Source organism: Lingula anatina, chromosome 9 (assembly GCF_051362555.1).
Source record: "Lingula anatina isolate TDL-2025a chromosome 9, LinAna3.0, whole genome shotgun sequence".
NCBI classification, from domain to species: Eukaryota; Metazoa; Brachiopoda; class Lingulata; order Lingulida; family Lingulidae; genus Lingula; species Lingula anatina.
The window spans coordinates 19,593,746-19,609,104 of record NC_141775.1 but is presented as its reverse complement, the minus strand read 5'-3'; the positions used below and the strand labels follow the sequence as shown (position 1 = coordinate 19,609,104).

The window sequence follows — 15,359 nt, the reverse complement described above, 5'->3', positions numbered from 1 at the left end:
TATTACAAAGTATCTATGTTGATCCATCCTCCATTTTGATGGTCTTCCAACAGAAAAAAATAGATACCAGTCAATATAAACTTAATAACCTGACTGTCTTCAGGAAGACCCAGAAGATGGTCCACCCCTTCAATAAAATTACAGTTTCAGGACCATGAGAGTTCAAATTCACATTATGAAACTCTCAATATTTGAAAATTGATGACAGTGCATAAAATAATATTACATAATGTTTAAAGACATAAAAAACAATACAACTGCTTATGTGGAAATACAGAAAATGTGCAGAGCCCCAGGCAGATGAGAGTTAAAAGTCACAAATGCAAGTGTTTGAGAAAAAATTATAAAGGAAAACATAACAAAGCTAGAAAAGCACTTTGAGAGTGCAGACCTCTGCCAAGGCAGCAATTGTTGATTATTATTGATAATTGATTGATTATTGTTCCAGACCACCACCAAAAATTAATCATTGTCCTCTTTGGCCCACTTCCGACAGTTCCTGAAAATTTCTGCAAAATCAGGCCATAACTTTTTGTGTTATGTGGATGACAGACAAACGGGGGTGAAAATATGACCTCCTTGGCAGAGCTTGAGGTAAATATAATTCCAATGAAGATGCTATTCAAACTTTTAATCTTCCAGTTTGATATATATATATATATATATATATATATATATATATATATATATATATATATATATATATATATATATATATTATTTATTTAAAACTTATTTGCAATATTAAACAAAATTTACCTGCATAATTATCACTGCTTCCTTATTATTAATCTAGCAGAGAGCTTTACCTTTGGGAGTTTACAGGGAAATATCAACAAGTGTGCTTTATGTAATCTCATTTAATGGCCTATTAAGGCAAATGACTTTATAACTCTGAAATTAATCTAGTGATACCCAAGGGTAATTTACAGACTGACCCACTCAAAGGTCTTTAGGCCCATAAGTCACACTTTAAGAAAAGCACAAAACCATAATGCCCAAAATAGGAGACTACCAATCCTGATGCAATAATACATTATGTTTAACTGCACAGTCAACATCAACTTATGCACAACAGGTAACACAGACGAAATTAAAAGCATAAGGCTTCAGGCCCATCGGAGTTCAAGTTTATACTTAGAAAGTGCCAGAATGAGAAAAATGAAAATTTCACAAAAAATGCATAAATTCAATAACAAGGCAGCAAAGCTGTCAAATGTACAGACAAAAAACAGAAAATAAAGATGCAAAATAGGCCATTTTGTCAATTTTGATGCAATAATAAATAATGCTTATAATAGCACTGTCAGTCAACACTGAATTCTAATCATGCACAACAGGTACCATGGTCAATAACAGGAGCAAACCCAGAGATATTTTCTGATAGTATTCCAAAGTATCTATGTTGATCCATCCCCCATTTTTATGGTCTTCCAACAGAAAAAAAATAGATACCAGTCAATATAAACTTAATAACCTGACCGTCTTCCGGAAGACCCAGAAGATGGTCTCAATCCACCCCTTCAATAAGATTACAGTTTCAGGATCATGAGAGTTCAAATTCACATGATGAAAGTCTCAATTTTTGAAAAATGATGACAGTGCATAAAATAATATTACATAATGTTTAAAGACATAAAAAACAATACAACTGCTTACGTGGAAATAAAGACAAGACAGCACGGTTCTGAAATGTTTTTTTCCCCATTTTTAACAATTTTTAACATAAAACAAAATTAACAGTTTACTGCCATTTTTATATGATCAACTAAGAAAATTGATGAGATGGGAAAAATATCAATAGAACAGTGTTAAATGTCCAATTTCCTCCATTCTGAGATTCTGAACATAGTGAATGATTAAATCTGACAAACTGCAATGATATGAGTTTATTTCCATTTTTGACACTTTTTTACACAATACATGATAACAAGTTTACCATCATTTTTACTAAATCAACTAACAATGTTGTAAAGATGCAGGAAATGTCAAACAAACGCTTTTACGTATCTTATTAGTTTAATAATGAGACTGTTAACATGCCTAAGAAATGAGTCTGAGGAAATGTGAAAAAACAGAATACCTTCAAAAATATTGGTACGATTATGCTGGTTTACAAACTCAACATGCATTTTAGCAAAACTGACCACTCCTATGACTTTCATGACAATTGGCCCATCTGTTTTTCTTATATTGTGTTTACAGTGTTGCATATATGCTGAAAAGTGTAAAAAACAGCATAACTACTAAAATAAGAAGTTTACCATCATTTTTACATAATCAACTAACAATGTTGTAAAGATGCAGGAAATGTCAAACAAACACTTTTACGAATCTTATTAGTTAAATAATGAGACTGCTAACATGCCTAAGAATTGAATCTGAGGAAACGTGAAAAAACAGCACAACTTATAAAATAATGGCCTGATTATGCTGATTTTCAAACTTGACCTGCGTTTTAGTAAGATTAATTACTCCTGTGAGTTTCATGACAACAGGTCTATTGGTTTTCCTTGAAATGTGTTAACAGTGTTGCACATATGCTGAAAAGTGAAAAAAACAGCATAACTACTAAAATAGTGGCCTGATCATGCCAATTTTCGAACTTGACCTGCGTTTTAGTAAGATTGATTACCCCTATGAGTTTCATGACAACAGGCCTACCGGTTTTTATTGAAATGTGTTAACGATGTTGCATATATGCTGAAAAGTGAAAAAATAGCATAACTTCTACAATAATGGCCCGATCATGCTTATTTTCGAACTTAACCTGCATTTTATGAATATTCATCAGCTCTGTAAATATAAAGCCAAAAAGTAAAACTGTCTTCCACTTACGGTGTTAACGCTGAAAGTGCACAGCGACGGTGACGGCAACATGATTGGCGACGGCGACGACAGACGCAGGTGGCCTCATAATAAAATATACGTATCGTGGATTTTCAGAAAATGTGACTAGCATGGGTCTTCAAGCCCGTGGAGGTTCTAAGTCACACCTTGAAAATGCCAATATGTGAAAAATTAAACTTTCACAAAAAACTGATTAACTGCCAAAAATATTTACCAAATAGACTGCATTGCCCACTGAAGCTTTATTTAAGTCCCATGTTTCTTCCTGTAAGTTTGAGAACAGTAAGTGACATGGTTTTCCTTAAATGGTCATCATGGGAGCAGTGTCCAAAATAGGGGTGTCTTCAAATTTTGATGCAATATTACATAATGTTTAACAGGATAATTACCATCAATTTTTAATAATAAAATATTAGTATCATGGATATTCAGAAAATGTTCCTAGCAAAGGTCTTCAGGCCCAAGGAACTTCAAAGTCACACCTTGAATACGCCAAAATGTAGACAAGACAGCACTGTCCTGAAATGTGTTTTTTTCCATTTTTAACAATTTTTTAACATATAACAAAATTAACAATTTACTGCCATTTATATATGATCAACTAAGAAAATTGATGAGATGGGAAAAATATTAATAGAATAGTGTTAAATGTCCAATTTCTTCCATTCTGAGTTTCTAAACATACTGAATAATTGAATCTGACAAACTGCAATGATATGAGTTTAATTCCATTTTTGACACTTTATTACACAATACACCATAACAAGTTTACCATCATTTTTACGAAATCAACTAACAATGTTGTAAAGATGCAGAAAATGTCAAACACTTTTACATTTCTTATTAATTAAATAATGAAACTGTTAACATGCCTAAGAAATGAATCTAAGGAAATGTGAAAAAACAGCATAACTTCTAAAATAATGGCCCAATTATGCTAATTTTCAAACTCAACCTGCATTTTAGTAAGATTGACCACTCCTGTGAGTTTAAATGACAATTGGCCTATCTGTTTTTCTTATATTGTGTTTACAGTGTTGCATATATGCTAAAAAGTGAAAAAACAGCATAACTACTAAAATAGTGGCCCGATCGTGCCGATTTACGAACTTGACCTGCGTTTTAGTAAGATTGATTGCTCCTGTGAGTTTCATGACAACAGGCCTATCGGTTTTCCTTGAAATGTGTTAACAGTGTTGTATATATGCTGAAAAGTGAAAAAACAGCATAACTTCTACAATAATGGCTCGATCATGCTGATTTTCGAACTTGACCTGGGTTTTATGAATATTCATCAGCTCTGTAAATATAAAGCCAAAAAGTAAAACTTTCTTCCACTTATCGTGTTAACGCTGAAAGTGCACGGCGCCGGCATCGGCGACGGCATCGGCATCGGCGATGGCGACGACGGCGACGACAGACGCAGGTGATGGCAATATGTACAGACACATCTGTGTCTGTACATAAAAATGATAATCCAAAAGAGCTGGTTTTCTCATATGAGCTGAAGGCCAATCCTAAAAATCGTACTTGTAAGTTAAAAATGATAATAAGTAGCACAGTTTTCTTTTCATAATGTTTGCAGTAGCAGTGCAAAACGATTGTTGTCAATTTTGATGTAACATTACATAATAAATTAGAGAATAATTATCACCAATTTTTGTTTATTGACTATAAATAGTATGGACATGTAGAAAATATGATTACCATTCAGCTTCATGTTCATGGGAGCTCTGAGTCCCACAATGAATATGCCAAAAAGATAATGAATATTACACTAAAATGTATAGCTTCCAGAAAAAGAAGCCAATTAGACTGCTTTTCCAACTCAGGCTGCATTTTAGTCCTGTGTTTCTTTTTTGAAAGTTTGACAGTCATAAGTAACACAGTTTTCCCATAATGGTCATCAAGGCAGCAGCACCCAAAATTGTGTTTTCTTCTATTTTGATGCAACATTACATAATGCTTAACGGCATAATGACCATCGATTTTTAATAATAAAATATAAGTGTCATGAATTTTCAGAAAATGTGACTAGCATGGGTCTTCAAGCCCGTGGAGGTTCTAAGTCACACCTTGGAAATGCCAATATGTGAAAAATTACATTTTCACAAAAAACTGTTTAATTGCCAGAAAAATTTACCAAACAGACTGCATTGCCTACTGAAGCTGTATTTTAGACCCATGTTTCTTTCCTGTAAGTCTGAGAACAGAAATTGACACGATTTTCCTTAAATGGTCATCATGGGAGCAGTGCCCAAAACAGGGGTTTCTTCAAATTTTGATGCAACATTACATAATGTTTAACAGCATAATGACCATCAATTTTTAATTATAAAATATTAGTATAACGCATATTCAGAAAATGTGACAAGCAAAGGTCTTCAGGATCATGGAACTTCAAAGTCATACATTGAAAATGCCAATATGTGAAAAATTACATTTTCACAAAAAACTGTTTAATTGCCAGAAAAATTTACCAAACAGACTGCATTGCCTACTGAAGCTGTATTTTAGACCCATGTTTCTTTCCTGTAAGTCTGAGAACAGTAATTGACACGATTTTCCTTAAATGGTCATCATGGGAGCAGTGCCCAAAACAGGGGTTTCTTCAAATTTTGATGCAACATTACATAATGTTTAACAGCATAATGACCATCAATTTTTAATTATAAAATATTAGTATAACGCATATTCAGAAAATGTGACAAGCAAAGGTCTTCAGGATCATGGAACTTCAAAGTCATACATTGAAAATGCCAATATGTGAAAAATTAAATTTTCACAAAAAAACTGCTTAACTACCAGAAAAATTTACCAAACAGACTGCATTGCCTACTGAAGCTATATTTTAGTCCCATGTTTCTTTCCTGTAAGTTTGAGAACAGTAGGTGACATGACTTTCCTTAAATGGTCAGCATGGGAGCAGTGCCCAAAATAGGGGTTTCTTCAAATTTTGATGCAATATTACATGTTTTACAGCATAATGACCATCAATTTTTAAGCATAAAATATTAGTATCATGGATATTCAGAAAATGTGACTAGCAAAGATCTGCAGGCTCATGGAACTTCAAAGTCACGTCTTAAAAATGCCAAACTATAAAAAAGACAGCACTGTTCTGAAATGGGTTTATTTCCATTTTAACACTTTTAAAACAAAACAAAATAAACAGTATACTTCCATTTTTATATGACCAACTAAGATAATTGATGAGATGGGAAAAATATCAATAGAACAGTGTTAAATGTCCAATTTCCTCCATTCTGAGATTCTGAACATAGTTGATGATTGAAGCTAACAAACTGCAATATGATATGATATGAGTTTATTTCCATTTTTGACACTTTATTACACAATACACGATATCAAGTTTACCATCATTTTTACATAATCAACTAACAATGTTGTAAAGATGCAGGAAATATCAAACAAACACTTTTACGTATCTTATTAGTTAAATAATGAGACTGTTAACATGCTTAAGAATTGAATCTGAGGAAATGTGAAAAAACAGCATAACTTCTAAAATAATGGCCAGATTATGCTGATTTTCCAACTCAACCTGCATTTTAGTAAGATTGACCACTCCTGTAAGTATAATGACAATTGGCCTATCTGTTTTTCTTATATAGTGTTATCAGTGTTGCATATATGTTGAAAAAAGTGAAAAAATAGCATAACTCCCCTAAAAATGGCTTGATCATGCTGATTTTTGAACTTGATCTGCGGATTATGAATCTTCATCAGTTTTGTAAGTTTGAAGCCAAAAAGTAAAGCTGTTTTCCACTTATCGTGTTATCGGTGCTGCATATATGCTGAAAAAAGTTAAAAAAACAGCATAACTTCCCTACAAGTCACCCGATCAGGCTGATTTTCGAACTTGACCTGCGATTTATAAATATTTATCAGTTCTCTAAGTTTCAAGCCAAAAGCCAAAACGGTTTTCCAGTTATCGTGTTATCGGTGCTGTATATATATGCTGAAAAAAGAGAACAAGGCAGCAAAGCTGTCAAATGTACAGACAAAAAGCAGGAAATAACTATGCACAAAATAGGCTAATGTCAATTCTGATGCAAAAGTACATTATGTTAAACTGCAAATTTAACATCAAATTTTAATTATGCTCAACAGGTAATACCAATGTAAGTAAAATGTGTAACAAGCATAAGGCTTCAGGCCCATGGGAGTTCAAGTTCACACTTTGAACATGTATAACTTCCAGAAAAAGAAGCCAATTAGACTGCTTTTCCAACTCAGGCTGCATGCCGATTTCGAACTTGACTTGCGTTTTAGTAAGATCAATTACTCCTGTGAGTTTCATGACAACAAGCCTATCGGTTTTTCTTGAAATGTGTTTACAGTGTTGCATATATGCTGAAAAGTGAAAAAAAAAAGCATAACTTCTACAATAAAGGCCCGATCATGCTGATTTTTTAACTTGACCTGTGTTTTATGAATATTCATCAGCTCTGTAAATATAAAGCCCAAAAGTAAAACTGCCTTCCACTTATTGTGCTTACAATGAAAGTGCATGGCGACGGCGATGACGGCGACGACAGACACAGGTGATGTCAATATGTACAGACACATCTATATATATTTACTGTACTGTTTAAGAACAGTAATTGACATGGTTTTTCTTAAATGGTCATCATGGGAACAGTGCCCAAAATAGGTTTTTTTTCAAATTTTGATGCAATATTACATAATGTTTAACAGCATAATGACCATCAATTTTTAATAATAAAATATTAGTATGATGGATGTTCAGAAAATGTGACTAGCAAAGGTCTTCAGGCCCATGGAACTTCAAAGTCAACTTGAAAATGCCAAAATGTAAACAAGACAGCACTGTTCTGAAATGTTTTTTTTTTCCATTTTTAACAATTTTTAACACAAAACAAAATTAACAGTTTATTGCCATTTTTATATGATCAACTAAGAAAATTGATGAGATGGGAAAAATATCAACAGAGCAGTGTTAAATGTCCAATTTCTTCCATTCTGAGATTCTGAACATAGTGAATGATTGAATCTGACAAACTGCAATGATATGAGTTTTTTTCTATTTTTGAAACTTTATTACACAATACATGATAACAAGTTTACCATCTTTTTTACAAAATCAACTAACAATGTTGTAAAGATGCAGGAAATGTCAAACAAACACTTTTATGTATCTTATTAGTTTAATAATGAGGCTGTTAACATGCCTAAGAATTGAATCTGAGGAAATGTGAAAAATATGCTGAAAAGTGAAAAAACAGCATAACTTCTACAATAATGGCCCGATCATACTGATTTTCGAACTTGACCTGCGTTTTATGAATATTCATCAGCTCTGTAAATATAAAGCCAAAAAGTAAAACTGCCCTCCACTTATCGTGTTTACAAGGAAAGTGCACGGCGCCGGCATCGGCATCGGCATCAGCATCGGCATCGCCATCGCCATCGCCATCGGCGACGACAGACGCAGGTGATGGCAATATGTACAGACACATCTGTGTCTGTACATAAAAAATAGCCTAAATTCACTAAAAAATGACCCAATCATGCCGATTTTCGAACTTGACCTGCGTATCATGAATATTCATCAGTTCTGTAAGTTTCAAGCCAAAAAGTAAAACAGTTTTCCAGTTATCATGTTATCGGTGCTTCATTTATGCTGAAAAAAGTGAAAAAACAGCATAAATTCCCTATAAGTGACCCGATCATGCTGATTTTCGAACTTGACCTGCGTATTATGAATATTCATCAGTTCTGTAAGTTTCAAGCCAAAAGGTAAAATGATTTTCCACTTATCGTGTTATCGGTGCTGCATATATGCTGAAAAAAGTGAAACAAGGCAGCAAAGCTGTCAAATGTACAGACAAGGAACAGAAAATAAAGATGCAAATAAGTGAAAAATTAAATTTTCACAAAAAACTGTTAAATTGCCAGAAAAATTTACCAAACAGACTGCGTTGCCTATTGAAGCTGTATGTTAGACCCATGTTTCTTTCCTGTAAGTTTGAGAACAGTAAGTGACATGATTTTCCTTAAATGGTCATCATAGGAGCAGAGCCCAAAATAGGGGTTTCTTCAAATTTTGATGCAACATAACATAATGTTTAACAGCATAATGACAATCAAATGTTATTAATAAAATATTAGTAACATGGACATTAAGAAAATGTGACAAGCAAAAGTCTTCAAGATCATGGAACTTTAAAGTCACACCTTGAAAATGCCAATATGTGAAAAATTAAATTTTCACAAAAAACTGTTTAACTGCCAAAAAAAAAAAAAAAAAAAAAAAAAAACCCAAACAGACTGCATTGCCTACTGAAGCTGTATTTTAGTCCCATGTTTCTATCCTGTAAGTTTGAAAACAGTAAGTGACATGATTTTCCTTAAATGGTCATCATGGAAGCAGTGCCCAAAATGGGGGTTTCTTCAAATTTTGATGCAATATTACATAATGTTTAACAGCTTAATGACCATCAATTTTTAATTATAAAATATTTGTATCACAAATATTCAGAAAATGTGACTAGCAAAGGTCTTCAGGCCCATGGAACTTCAAAGTCATGCCTTGATAATGCCAAAATGTAAACAAGACAGCACTGTTCTGAAATGGGTTTATTTCCATTTTTTACACTTTTTTAACATAAAACAAAATAAACATTTTACTGCCATTTTTATATGTCCAACTAAGAAAATTGATGAGATGGGAAAAGTATCAATAGAACAGTGTTAAATGTCCAATTTCCTCCATTCTGAGATTCTGAACATAGTGGATGATTGAATCTGACAAACTGCAATGATATGAGTTTATTTCCATTTTTGACACTTTATTACACAATACATGATAACAAGTTTACCATGTTTTTTACATAATCAACTAACAATGTTGTAAAGATGCAGGAAATATCAAACAAACACTTTTAGGCATCTTATTAGTTAAATAATGAGACTGTTAACATGCCTAATAATTGAATCTGAGGAAATGTGAAAAAACAGTATAACTTCTTAAGTAATGGCCCGATTATGCTTATTTTCGAACTCAACCTGCGTTTTAGTAAGATTGACCACTCCTGTGAGTATAATTACAATTGGCCAATCCGTTTTTCTTATATTGTGTTATCAGAGTTGCATTTATATTGAAAATAGTGAAAAAACAGCATAAATTACCTAAAAGTGACCCGATCATGCTGATTTTCGAACTTGACATGTGTATTATGAATATTCATCAGTTCTGTAAGTTTCAAGTCAAAAGGTAAAATGGTTTTCCACTTATCGTGTTATCGGTGCTGCATATATGCTGAAAAAAGTGAAAAAACAGCATAAATTCCCTAAAAGTGACCCGATCATGCTGATTTTCGAACTTGACCTGCGTATTATGAATATTCATCAGTTCTGTAAGTTTCAAGTCAAAAGGTAAAATGGTTTTCCACTTATCGTGTTATCGGTGCTGCATACATGCTGAAAAAAGTGAACAAGGCAGCAAAGCTGTCAAATGTACAGACAAAAAGCAGGAAATAACAAAACGGGCTACTGTCAATTCTGATGCAAAAGTACACTATAGCTAATAAGTCCCCGGTCACTTTAATAGCACACGCTGTCTACATCAGACGCGCTATTGCGCACGTCCCTGACAGTGTTAATGATAGGGGGATTACGATGGACAGCGCATGTTGCTCACAGCAGTAGGCACTGCCGCCGAAGTTAAACCGGTAATTAAGTCTTTAACTTGACTAAACATGTTTTGCTTTGTAACTTGCGTCCTTCAGTCTTGCTGTTGCGGAAGCGCCGGCGGGACATATCTCCACCTTGTCGATATTTATCCCGACTCTCGACTTTAAAAGTATTATTGGTTTTGATTTTATCAAAGTCTTATTATATCAGAAAACCTGCATATTTTCATACGTTAAGAGAATTAAAGAAACTGTAGAAAAAGCTACTCGTACATCAGGGATAAAAACAACACCTTGCAGCACTATTACCTATTATTCATCACCAGAAGTTACTGTTTCACTTTTTTCTCCCAAATTACAAAGTCTGATGACAACTGAAAGCCTTTAGCCATACCTCAGGGCAGTAGGAGATAGTCTGGATTTGATTAAATGTAATAAAAGTATATTTTGAAGAATTTTCCTAGCCTTCGGCAATTTCCGCAAAGCTTCGGCATGCGCGGCAATACAGAGCTGTCGATACCTGTGCGCGTGAACAATAGAATTGGTGGAACAACGGTTAACGTCGTTGAGTCGACTGTAACCTACCCGACGGGAGTTCGTGTCCCTGTCGGTACTTTTGAAGATTTTGAAATTGTCATTATTATAAATATCTATTAATATATAAAACAGTCGTGGCTAATTGTTTTTGCAACGGAAAGCACAGTAGGAAGGTTTGTTGTTATTGTTAAAGTTATTATTACTGGGGACATAAATTAGTATGCTAATCTCTTATCATGGTATAATGATTGATACGATGGGTATCAAATAGTTTTCCTTTGATATAAACAACAAAAGAGCGGCCTTCCAAATATCGTGCTTCGTGGTTTATTAAATGTTTATTAAATTTACTTGACTCCGCTACTTCGAGCAAAATCACACGCCACCAAAAGACAAATTAGACCACGTTCGTCCTCTTATTAAAACAAAGAATGTAAAAATGTGATGTCGGTCAAAGAAGAGGCCTAGACTACGTGCTTCATGGTTTATTAGATAGGCCTAATCATTGGATTTTTTTATTTCATTATTATAGCTTCACCTCGCGAGACCCTTTTTTATATATTTAAAACACAGCACCCCACTGGTTTCGCGATCATGAAGAAAGGGAGTGTAGCAAAGAACCTCATTAATGGTCGTAATAATAGGTGGTTGCATTGTAGGCCTAACCTTGTTCATTTTAGTCGACAGACTAAGCTAGAAGAAAGAAAAGATCATTATCGCCTCTCTTTACTTAGGAACAATAAGGATGGCTAGTGGCAGCATTTATAAGTTCTTTTATTTAGAAACTTTCCGATCCTTTGTCTGGGACTGCGTCCGAGAAACGGCGATAACGACAGAGACGTCCTCGAACATTTTGGACTCAGTGCAAATAAAAAAAAATCCGTGAAGAAGTAGCCTTTAAATGTCCTGGCAAATAATTTTGCGATGGCTCAGAGAGTTCTAGAATGAATGACAAGCAACGACATTAGGGTTAATAATAGACTAAAAACTATCAGAGTGTAGGCCTGTCTTACTTCATTTCTAAGGCCATCTTGTGATACGAGTCATGCTACACTACAAAAGAGGGGGTAGCAGTGGATGATTTAATACAGGGATACCATCGATAGTATATCAATAGAAAATCGCAATCCTCAAATGTTTTTTAATTCATTAAATATAAACGGTCTTTTCTCGTACAATGGGTCTGGTATAGTTGTATTGGCCTATCAGTTGGAAACACGTGGTTCGTCTACAATTGCAAATGGCGGAGGTGCCGTGGTAGTTATTGTCGTAAAATTAGCTGGATACGGTGCACGTGAGAAAATTATTCATTAAATTTAGTTTTCGAGCGTCAGCTTAATCTGGTAAAATGCGAGACGAAAAAAATGATAGAAAGAGCCTTATGACCCACTGTAGAATGATGCCGAATAATACATCAACGACGTAGTTTATCGGCAGATAAACGTGTTTCCATTCTCGGCTGACTGAGGAAAGGTTTGAGAGAGCATTTAAAGAAGAGGCGGTCGAACCAATAGTGAGTAGGAAGTGGGCTGCAATCAAGACGAACAATACCGATCATAAGTGGACAGCTAATAACCCCTAATTAACCCCGGGTTACGCGCTGCTGTGTTGACTCCTTGCTGGGAAGGGGTAGCGGCCTCCTACTGCTGTGCGTAATCAAACATTGTCTTCTAACATGCGGCTACACGACGGTTGCATTGTATTAATAAAGTAATACCTATTCATAAGGAAGGGGGCGGATGGTAATCTTACGAGAATTAAATCAGTTATCGATCATACGCGTACCAATAGTCGTGTTTTTTTTTAGCTATACGGTACATTATGCTTAACTTCACATTCAACATCAAATTTTAATTATGCTCAACAGGTAATACCAATGTAAGTGAAATGTGTAACAAGCATAATGCTTCAGGCCCATGGGAGTTTAAGTTCACACTTTGAAAATGCCAGAATGAGAAAAATGAAAATTTCACATAAAACTGCTTAAATTCAATAATAAATGATAACCCATTTGAGCTGGCTTTCTTATTTGAACTGCATGCCAATCCTACAAATCATACTTGTAAGTTGAAAATAATAATAAGTAACAGTTTTCTTTTCATAATGTTTGTAGTAGCAGTGCAAAAAGATTTTTGTCAATTTTGATGTAACATTACATATTAAATTACAGAATAATTATCACCAATTTTTGATTATTGACTATAAATAGCATGGACATGTAGAAAATTTGATTACCATTTGGCTTCATGTCCATGGGAGCTTCGAATCCCACAATGAATATGCCAACATGATAAAAATGAATATTTCACTAAAATGTATAACTTCCAGAAAAAGAAGCCAATTAGACTGCTTTTCTAACTCAGCCTGCATTTTAGTCCTTTTTTTTTTTTTTTAAAGATTGACAATCATAAGTAACATGGTTTTCCCATAATGGTCATCATGGCAGCAGCACCCAAAATTGTGTTTTCTTCTATTTTAATGCAATATTACATAATGCTTAACAGCATAATGACCATCAGTTTTTAATAATAAAAGATCCGTATCATGGATTTTCAGAAAATGTGACTAGCATGGGTCTTCAAGCCGGTGGAGATTCTTAAGTCACACCTTGAAAATGCCAATATGTGAAAAATTAAATTTTCACAAAAAACTGATTAACTGTCAAAAAAATTTACCAAATAGACTGCATTGCCCACTGAAGCTTTATTTAAGTCCCATGTTTCTTCCTGTAAGTTTGAGAACAGTAAGTGACATGGTTTTCCTTAAATGGTCATCATGGGAGCAGTGTCCAAAATAGGGGTGTCTTCAAATTTTGATGCAATATTACATAATGTTTAACAGGATAATTACCATCAATTTTTAATAATAAAATATTACTATCATGGATATTCAGAAAATGTTCCTAGCAAAGGTCTTCAGGCCCAAGGAACTTCAAAGTCACACCTTGAAAATGCCAAAATGTAGACAAGACAGCACTGTCCTGAAATGTGTTTTTTTTTTTTTGCCATTTTTAACAATTTTTTAACATATAACAAAATTAACAATTTACTGCCATTTATATATGATCAACTAAGAAAATTGATGAGATGGGAAAAATATCAATAGAACAGTGTTTAATGTCCAATTTCCTCCATTCTGAGTTTCTGAACATAGTGAATGAATGAATGAATGAATGAATCTGAGTTTATTTCCATTTTTGATACTCTATTATACAATACATGATAACAAGTTTACCATCATTTTTACATAATCAACAAACAATGTTGTAAAGATGCAGGAAATGTCAAACAAACACTTTTACTAATCTTATTAGTTAAATAATGAGACTGTTAACATGCCTAAGAATTGAATCTGAGGAAATGTGAAAAAACAGCATAACTTATAAAATAATGGCCCAATTATGCTGATTTTCGAACTTGGCCTGCGTTTTAGTAAGATTGATTACTCCTGTGAGTTTCATGACAACAGGTCTATCGGTTTTCCTTGAAATGTGTTAACAGTGTTGCACATATGCTGAAAAGTGAAAAAAAACAGCATAACTACTAAAATAGTGGCCCGATCATGCCGATTTTCGAACTTGATCTGCATTTTAGTAAGATTGATAACTCCTGTGAGTTTCATGACAACAGGCCTATCGGTTTTCTTTGAAATGTGTTAACAGTGTTGCATATATGCTAAAAAGTGAAAAAACAGCATAAATTCTACAATAATGGCCCGATGATGCTGATTTTCGAACTTGACCTGTGTTTTATGAATATTAGTCAGCTCTGTAAATATAAAGCCAAAAAGTAAAACAGTCTTCCACTTATGGTGTTAACGCTGAAAGTGCACGGCGACGGCGACATGATCGGCGATGGCGACGGCGACGACAGACGCAGGTGATGGCAATATGTACAGACACATCTGTGTCTGTACATAAAAAACAGCATAAATTCCCTAAAAGTAACCCGATCATGCTGATTTTCGAACTTGACCTGCGTATTATGAATATTCATCAGTTCTGTAAGTTTCAAGTCAAAAGGTAAAATGGTTTTCCACTTATCGTGTTATCGGTGCTGCATATATGCTGAAAAAAGTGAAAAAACAGCATAAATTCCCTAAAAGTGACCCGATCATGCTGATTTTCGAACTTGACCTGCGTATTATGAATATTCATCAGTTCTGCAAGTTTCAAGTCAAAAGGTAAAATGGTTTTCCACTTATCGTGTTATCGGTAAAAGTGCACGGTGACGGCGACGACGGCGACGACAGCGACGACGGCGACGACAGACGCAGATGATGGCTATATGTACA

At 34.2% G+C, this 15,359-nt stretch overlaps 1 long non-coding RNA gene across 1 annotated transcript in view; it reads left to right on the top strand.

The window, feature by feature from the left end:
* LOC147760101 (uncharacterized) overlaps positions 1 to 15,359 on the top strand; it is a 215,946-nt gene that overhangs the window by 122,838 nt on the left and 77,749 nt on the right. The window lies entirely within an intron of this gene.